Below are 8,157 nucleotides of genomic sequence, written 5' to 3'. Positions count from 1 at the left end.
TTTTCTCAGAAATATTCGTATCAATATTCGTACAATGTCACACTATGAGGCAATATAATCAGTATCTATACTTTAAATTACTAAAAACGTTAAAATACAACGCAACTCAAAGAGAAAGATAATCCGATCTCTCTCTGAACTCTAAACAATAACAACATCAGCTAACTAAACAACTGAGCTGAGATGTCTCTCTCCATCTTTTTAAAGCTTTCAAGCGGTCGCGAGAAAGTTCTAGAAATTTCCTTGCTTTTCGAGATTTCTGGAAACCATCAAGAGGATGGAATTACGGTTACAGCTAATACAGCAGGCAATTGCATTTATTCAACTTCAGTACAAATAAAAGAAATATCAATTTCTTCGATGTTAAGTGCACGTGCTCTTATATTTTTACTTTTTTGGCGTAGCTTTCTCTTAAAATTAATCAAGCGTTGCATTGTAGGTGAAATAAAACAATTTTAATTATAATTCTACTAATTCTACTAAAATTAGCTATTTAAATACAAAATTCATACCAATATTACCAGTAGTTTATTCATGACTCCCTTTCATTTGTCATTTGTTATGTTCTTACCATAACCGCATTCTTCGGAAATTAAATTACTCGCATAATTTCTCCTATCGATTTTCAAACGATATAAAACTACTGGTTAATAAAAGGGGATATGCGAGGACATGACGTAACTCAAAAGATCTATAACTTCGTTCTAAGGAAGCATATATTTCAGTGTGAGCATGAAAGTTCATGTTAACAACTCCTGTTTAAAGTATCTAACTAGTAATTTTGATATGCATCCATTGTTCAATAAATAATGCATTAAGACGAGAACATTTTAATAGAAATGGAGATTATTTGGAAAATGGATTTGATTCACTGTCTTCGCAAATAATTATTTTCATAATATTATTACCCCAAACCAGCTTTAACAAAATAGTATTTCGTTTAGCAATTAAATTTATTTCTCCTCTGATTGCTTAAAAATGCATTTTTAAGAAAGGTATTGCATGATTTCCAAGATGATGAAACTTACAATTAATTGTACTAATGACAAATATTAATAAGGTCGAAGACAAACACATTTTTGAGGCGCAATATAGTAGTTTTCATCCATTTGCGCCTCTTTTAATAATTAAATACATAATTAACGCGTCTCTAACAGAAATTGATTATTTCTCGAAACAAATGGGAATTCTGCACGCAAATGTTACAATGGTTCCTGTTAATGTCCTAAAATAATATAATACATATTAAATAAATAAAGTGCAGTGATAGGTAGTAAACAAAGAGTCATTTTATAATGGCATTGCATACATTAACCATTATGACTAACCATTTAATTTATTATATTAATTATTCTCAAAAGAGCATAATCTACATAATATTCAAAATTGAGTAAGCAATAAAGAGACTGACTGAAAACGATATAAGGCAGGCACATTGCCAATCTGCATCAGCGAGACAGGTGTCTATGTCGCATGCATTCTTTGGTGTTCGTGTAGTTATCTTGCAATTCTCATAATCTAACGCATATTCTAAATAAGGGTTATTTAAACATTTTCGTAAGATACCACATCTTTGCAAGTAAGGTATGTGAATATTATTAATTTATTTAGAAACTTCTAAAAATTATTTATAATAGTCACCGCTTAATGTGAACGTAGTTAATACTATCGCTCAGATATTGTTATCGAGCTGCCGAAGACCCCCTCGTTCGTATACAAAAACAGGGAAATCGATTCGATTATTACGATCAGTTGGTCGATTAACCTTATCAAAATGTTATAGAAGGAATTATTTAAATGGAGATAATACTGTCAAATAAAATATAAAATCTGAATAAAGCCAAAATATAGTACAGAAATTCTCAAATGACCGAGACGTGTTATTGAGTAGAGAATTAAGTCGCCACGAATCTTGATATTTATTTTAGGCAATAGTCACGTGTTGGAACCATGTCTTAGAAGAAATAACAAAGAAATGTTTCAAAATGCCAGTCTCTTAAAAGAGATCAAATAAATGAATTTTAGTTCGTAAATCAGCTTTTATGTAATAATTCAGGTAATAAACTCTTAATAACCCATTTTCCCTACTCAAATACTCTGAAAATAAGTATTTATATGTTTATAGTTATAATTACATTAGACTAAATTTCAATGTTATTTTGAATAATATTTTTTAATTGTTTAATGCAAACATTCGTTAATGTTATCAATATAGCCATGGACAAACGTGATCATATTAAGCGTCGTGCTGTACTGTTCCGTTAACTAAAACGAAGCCTAAAATATGCTTAGTACACTACAGGAATTCAATGAGATGAGTGCCTAAAAATTATTCCGATCATGTGAATTTTCGTTATTTTTCAGCTTTTAAACCTTTCACGCAATAAATATTTTGAATTTTTGTTGAATTTTTAGTATAAAATTTTTGCAAACTTAGAATATTAAATTTAATTTGAAATTTAGCAGTTTAGTTTTCCTTCATATTAAGAATTTTCAACAGATATAATTTGTTCTTAACACGACTGGCTATTGAAATTTCAATTCCATTAGCTTAAAGCTTCAAGTGCTGTTTCTTACGTTAACGAATCTTTTATGATTTTTGACTCTATAATGAGTTTATTAAATTATAAGGTATTTCTCCCGCCTTCTTAGCATTCCTTCGTGGTGTAATAGTTAGTCAACACGCTCGACGCGTATTCGAAAAGTCCGTTGGTTAATAAATAATACTTTAAGATGAGAACATTTTCCGATTCCCAGCGATTGCATTTCTCATTTTTCATCTCTCCTGCTTTAAAATACCTAATGTCTTTACAATGGCGCCCGAACTAAAAAAATGGTGGTGGATGATGATTCTTCGGTGTCCGCCGTTAACATCGCGGCAAAAGCATGCGGACGAAAACGTCGCGGAGAAAACAACGCAAGGCAGAAACGTCGTGCTACATAACATCGTGGTACAAAATATTGTCGTCGAAAATAAAGCGGTTCAAAAACTTCACAGTTTAATAACATCGTCGTCGAAAGTGTCGTGGTAAAAAATAAAGTATTTACAAATCATCGTATGACGATAACATCGCAGACATTCTTTTCTCTGGCTTTAATAACTTTAAATGGATATTCCCATAATGATTTGTGAGCGCAAGATGGAAAAAAGGATAATTTTTACTTTCATATTTTTATTAACAAATAAATTTTTGCTGAAAAAGTAAGAAGTAAACTTAAGCATAGAAAGCTAATTTAACTTATTGCACTTGATAGAATTTTAAACCGACGTAGTTAACTAACAAAGGTTATAAGGCATATCTCCCGCCTTCTTACCGTGCCTTCGTGGTGTAGTGACCTGCAGGCTGAGCGCGTATTCCAGTGGTCCGTGGTTGGATTCCCGGCGAAGGCATTGTTCATTTTTCCTCTCTCCTAGTTCGAAATAATCTAATGTCTCTACAGTGGCGGACGAACTAAAAGGGCGATGGATGATGATTATCCACACACAGGATTTGGCGATAGGGCCCCCTAAAACCCCAGTCGCCCTTTAAAAGGGGGAGTATATAAGGTATTTCTCCCCCCTTCTCAATGTTCGTGGTGTAGTGGTCTGCATGCCGGGCGCGTACTCCAGACGTCCGTGGTTCAAATCCCGGCGAAGGCGTTTGCTCATTTTTCATCCTGCCCGCTTCCAAAAATACCTAATGTCTCCACAAGGTCATTAATAAATCATTTTTATGGTTTTTAATGGTGATTTTTTTTAACTAATAATATATCAAATTTCTCTTACATAGTTTTCAAGGATAAAAACTGCACATATTTTACATTGACTTTTGTTTTCACTGAACGAAACGCTTCAAGTACAATTTTCTTGTATTTAAATGACAAATTGTTTGGAATAAGAAAATGCAACATTTTTATGTACCATTTTAAATGTTTTAGAAACATATGATTTTGAATTTCAATCATAACTAAATTTTAAAATCCGGGTTCGCTTCGTGCTTGATTATTTTTTAATTAAAGTAACCAGAAAGAATATTTATGAAAAGTATAATCTAAAAAAGATTTTAAAACGGAAGGTAAGTAACTGCACAACCTTATCTATAAAAAATTGCTAAATTAATCATAAGATTAATATTTCTTCACTTTTGTTAATCTGATAATCTTATAGTGGCACAGCGTGCAGTCAGTTACTTGAATGTCGATTTGTTGGTTATAACGAAAGTTAGTATATAATATTTCAGTAGAGTTGGATTTATTAGAGTAAGCCAAAGCACATTACGGCTATCTGCTTAAGGGGTGGGATTCCATTGTGGAGTACATTCTCCGGGACTGTTTCATATTTTTTTTTTTTTTTTTTTTTTAGAAATAATGTATACTTGCAGTGAAACTTCTTGGTGACTATCTCTCTAAGATGCATAGTGCTTTTGAGAACATTAAACATAGGTTTTAATCATAACGCAGATTCACCACATCCACACAAGATTAAAAGATATGAAATTTTGTGTGGTCACTTTAAATAGGATTGCTTACATATACTTTTAGATTTAGACTTTTCTTATTAGCACCTTAAAAGTGTTATTTAATTTTATTTCAAAATTTGTCCTCTGAATTCTTTGTGGTAAAAAATAAAGTATTTACAAATCATCGTATGACGATAACATCGCAGACATTCTTTCTCTGGCTTTAATACTTTAAATGATATTCCCATAATGATTGTGAGCGCAAGATGGAAAAAAGGATAATTTTTACTTTCATATTTTTATTAACAAATAAATTTTTGCTGAAAAAGTAAGAAGTAAACTTAAGCATAGAAAGCTAATTTAACTTATTGCACTTGACAGAATTTAAACCGACGTAGTTAACTAACAAAGGTTATAAGGCATATCTCCCGCCTTCTTACCGTGCCTTCGTGGTGTAGTGACCTGCAGGCTGAGCGCGTATTCCAGTGGTCCGTGGTTGGATTCCCGGCGAAGGCATTGTTCATTTTTCCTCTCTCCTAGTTCGAAATAATCTAATGTCTCTACAGTGGCGGACGAACTAAAAGGGCGATGGATGATGATTATCCACACACAGGATTTGGCGATAGGGCCCCCTAAAACCCCAGTCGCCCTTTAAAAGGGGGAGTATATAAGGTATTTCTCCCCCCTTCTCAATGTTCGTGGTGTAGTGGGTCTGCATGCCGGGCGCGTACTCCAGACGTCCGTGGTTCAAATCCCGGCGAAGGCGTTTGCTCATTTTTCATCCTGCCCGCTTCCAAAAATACCTAATGTCTCCACAAGGTCATTAATAAATCATTTTTATGGTTTTTAATGGTGATTTTTTTTTACACTAATAATATATCAATTTCTCTTACATAGTTTTCAAGGATAAAAACTGCACATATTTTACATTGACCTTTTGTTTTCACTGAACGAAACGCTTCAAGTACAATTTTCTTGTATTTAAATGACAAATTGTTTGGAATAAGAAAATGCAACATTTTTATGTACCATTTTAAATGTTTTAGAAACATATGATTTTGAATTTCAATCATAACTAAATTTTAAAATCCGGGTTCGCTTCGTGCTTGATTATTTTTTAATTAAAGTAACCAGAAAGAATATTTATGAAAAGTATAATCTAAAAAAGATTTTAAAACGGAAGGTAAGTAACCTGCACAACCTTATCTATAAAAAAATTGCTAAATTAATCATAAGATTAATATTTCTTCACTTTTGTTAATCTGATAATCTTATAGTGGCACAGCGTGCAGTCAGTTACTTGAATGTCGATTTGTTGGTTATAACGAAAGTTAGTATATAATATTTCAGTAGAGTTTGGATTTATTAGAGTAAGCCAAAGCACATTACGGCTATCTGCTTAAGGGGTGGGATTCCATTGTGGAGTACATTCTCCGGGACTGTTTCATATTTTTTTTTTTTTTTTTTTTTTAGAAATAATGTATACTTGCAGTGAAACTTCTTGGTGACTATCTCTCTAAGATGCATAGTGCTTTGAGAACATTAAACATAGGTTTTAATCATAACGCAGATTCACCACATCCACACAAGATTAAAAAGATATGAAATTTTGTGTGGTCACTTTAAATAGGATTGCTTACATTTACTTTTAGATTTAGACTTTTCTTATTAGCACCTTAAAAGTGTTATTTAATTTTATTTCAAATTTGTCCTCTGAATTCTTTGCCTAGCAACTTTGAAGCGACTAATTTTTCTTGTAAATTTGTAGTTAGAGATCAAATTTAATGACATAAATCTTAATCAAATTTTCCTTATATAGTTTTGAAGGATAAAAACCGGATATTTTACATTGACTTTTATTTTCACTGACTGAAACAAGTACAACTGTTTCAAGTACAGTTTTCTTGTATTTAAATGACAAATTGTTTGGAATAAGAAAATGCTACATTTTTATGTATCATTTGAAATTTTCTTAACTCATAATTAGAAACATATGATTTTGAATTCAATCATAGCTAAGTTTTAAAATCGGGTTCGCTTCGTGCACGATTATTTTTTAATTAAAGTAACCAGAAAGAATATTTTTTCAATAAAATGAAAGTATTTAGTGCTTCTACACATTAAACTATAGGAGAAAGGTATCTTGAAAGAAGGCATGTTGACTTCCGTAGTTGATGTTTTAAATGAAAAGTATCCTTTTGTTTATAAAGTATTTGTCCCGCCTTCCTATCGTGCCTTCGTGATGTAGTCGTTCTGCACGCTGGGCGGTATTCCAGAGGTCCGTGGTTCGATTCCCGGCGAAGACGTTTGCTAATTTTTTATGACCCCTGGTTCCGAAATAAACTTAATGTCTCTACAGTAGCTCCCCAACTAAAAGGATGTTGGATGATGATTCTCCTCACCCAGGATTTGACGATTGGGTCACGTGAAAACCCCAGTCACCCTTTAAAACGGGGAGTATATAAGGTATTTCTCCCGCCTTCCTAGCGTGCCTTCATGGTGTAGTGGTCAGCACACTGAGCCGGTATTTCAGAGGTCCGTGGTTCGATTCCCGGCGAAGGCGGTTGCTAATTTTTCATCTTGGCTGCTTCCAAAAAATTCCTAATGTCTCTACATGTTTTAATAATTAAAAAATATTTTTAGTTTTTTTATCTATAATTAACTGTAGTTTTAGTTTTTCAGTTGATAATAATAAACAAAGATATACTGTGAATTAGCTAAATCAACGAGAGGTGTGTTATGAGGAAAATGTAGAATTCAGTGTATCCATGTACACCACTGTAAACAATATACTAATTGGTCTGATTTTCTTTACCTCAAGGTTAAACATTTTCTTCATCTTACACTTCACAGGGAGGAAAAAAAGGCTCCTCTTTCTCTTTTTCCCAACCATAAAAACTCTATTACAATGTTCATTATTGCATCCACAAAATGTTGCATATAACAAAACAAAAAGAACAAAATGTTGCATATAAGTTTATAACTTCATGGAGTTAGCCGCCTTTTATACTTCGATATGCGTTCTCTTCATATTCATGTAAGGCTTAATTAGCATGTTGATTGAGATGTATACTAGTATATATTTATACTTGTATATACTCAAGTCGCATGCTTTTTTGAGTGCTGGATTGCTTTAAAAAATATATATAATAATAAAAATTTTTTTTTTAATTTTATTGTTGCAACATGACTAATTTTTATATAAAATGTAGTGGTGATGATGCGTGTATAATAGGACTACATAAAGTCCTTATTGTCCGTATTTAGTAGTCATCATTTATTCTTTAAGGGGCTGTGTACAATTCTAAATTTCATTTTGTATAAATTTATTTTTTTAAAGATTAAATTTTAATTTAGAATTACTCGTTCTTGTTATTATGTTATGTTCTGGTTATGGAGATTTAATCGTACATGAACAGACGTCGTGAACACGAAAGACATAAAGAAAGACAGTCGTATTGGTGTTTGTTGAGCAAAGGGAAATTAAATGAAACATTTCGGAAAACGGAACTAGAAAAAACCACAATATTTTTTAAGCATTATACCAATTTCATTTACTTGTAAAGCACTTATATTTTTTCACTTCTTCGTATTTATATTATTCCCATTACTTAAGTAAACTAAAGTTTTATTCCTTAAATGCATTAAATCGTAAAAGCAAATTTTATGATTTTTGTGTTTAAAAACCGGACACCAAATTTTTAAAGTTATTTTGACA

General features: G+C 32.0%; 1 protein-coding gene across 1 annotated transcript in view; it reads left to right on the top strand.

The window, feature by feature from the left end:
* Positions 1–1,449: 1,449 nt before the first annotated feature.
* LOC118200502 (uncharacterized) overlaps positions 1,450–8,157 on the top strand; it is a 203,638-nt gene continuing 196,930 nt past the window's right edge. The window contains exon 1 of the mRNA XM_035372459.2: positions 1,450–1,584. The gene's annotated coding sequence lies outside the window, so the exon portion shown is untranslated. The remainder of the gene's footprint in view (positions 1,585–8,157) is intronic.

The sequence above is a fragment of the Stegodyphus dumicola genome, chromosome 10 (genome assembly GCF_044657685.1).
Source record: "Stegodyphus dumicola isolate Sdum_Otavi_A_Nest chromosome 10, ASM4465768v1".
NCBI classification, from domain to species: Eukaryota; Metazoa; Arthropoda; class Arachnida; order Araneae; family Eresidae; genus Stegodyphus; species Stegodyphus dumicola.
The sequence above is the reverse complement of the archived record's forward strand: the minus strand, read 5'-3'. Positions and strand labels throughout refer to the sequence as shown.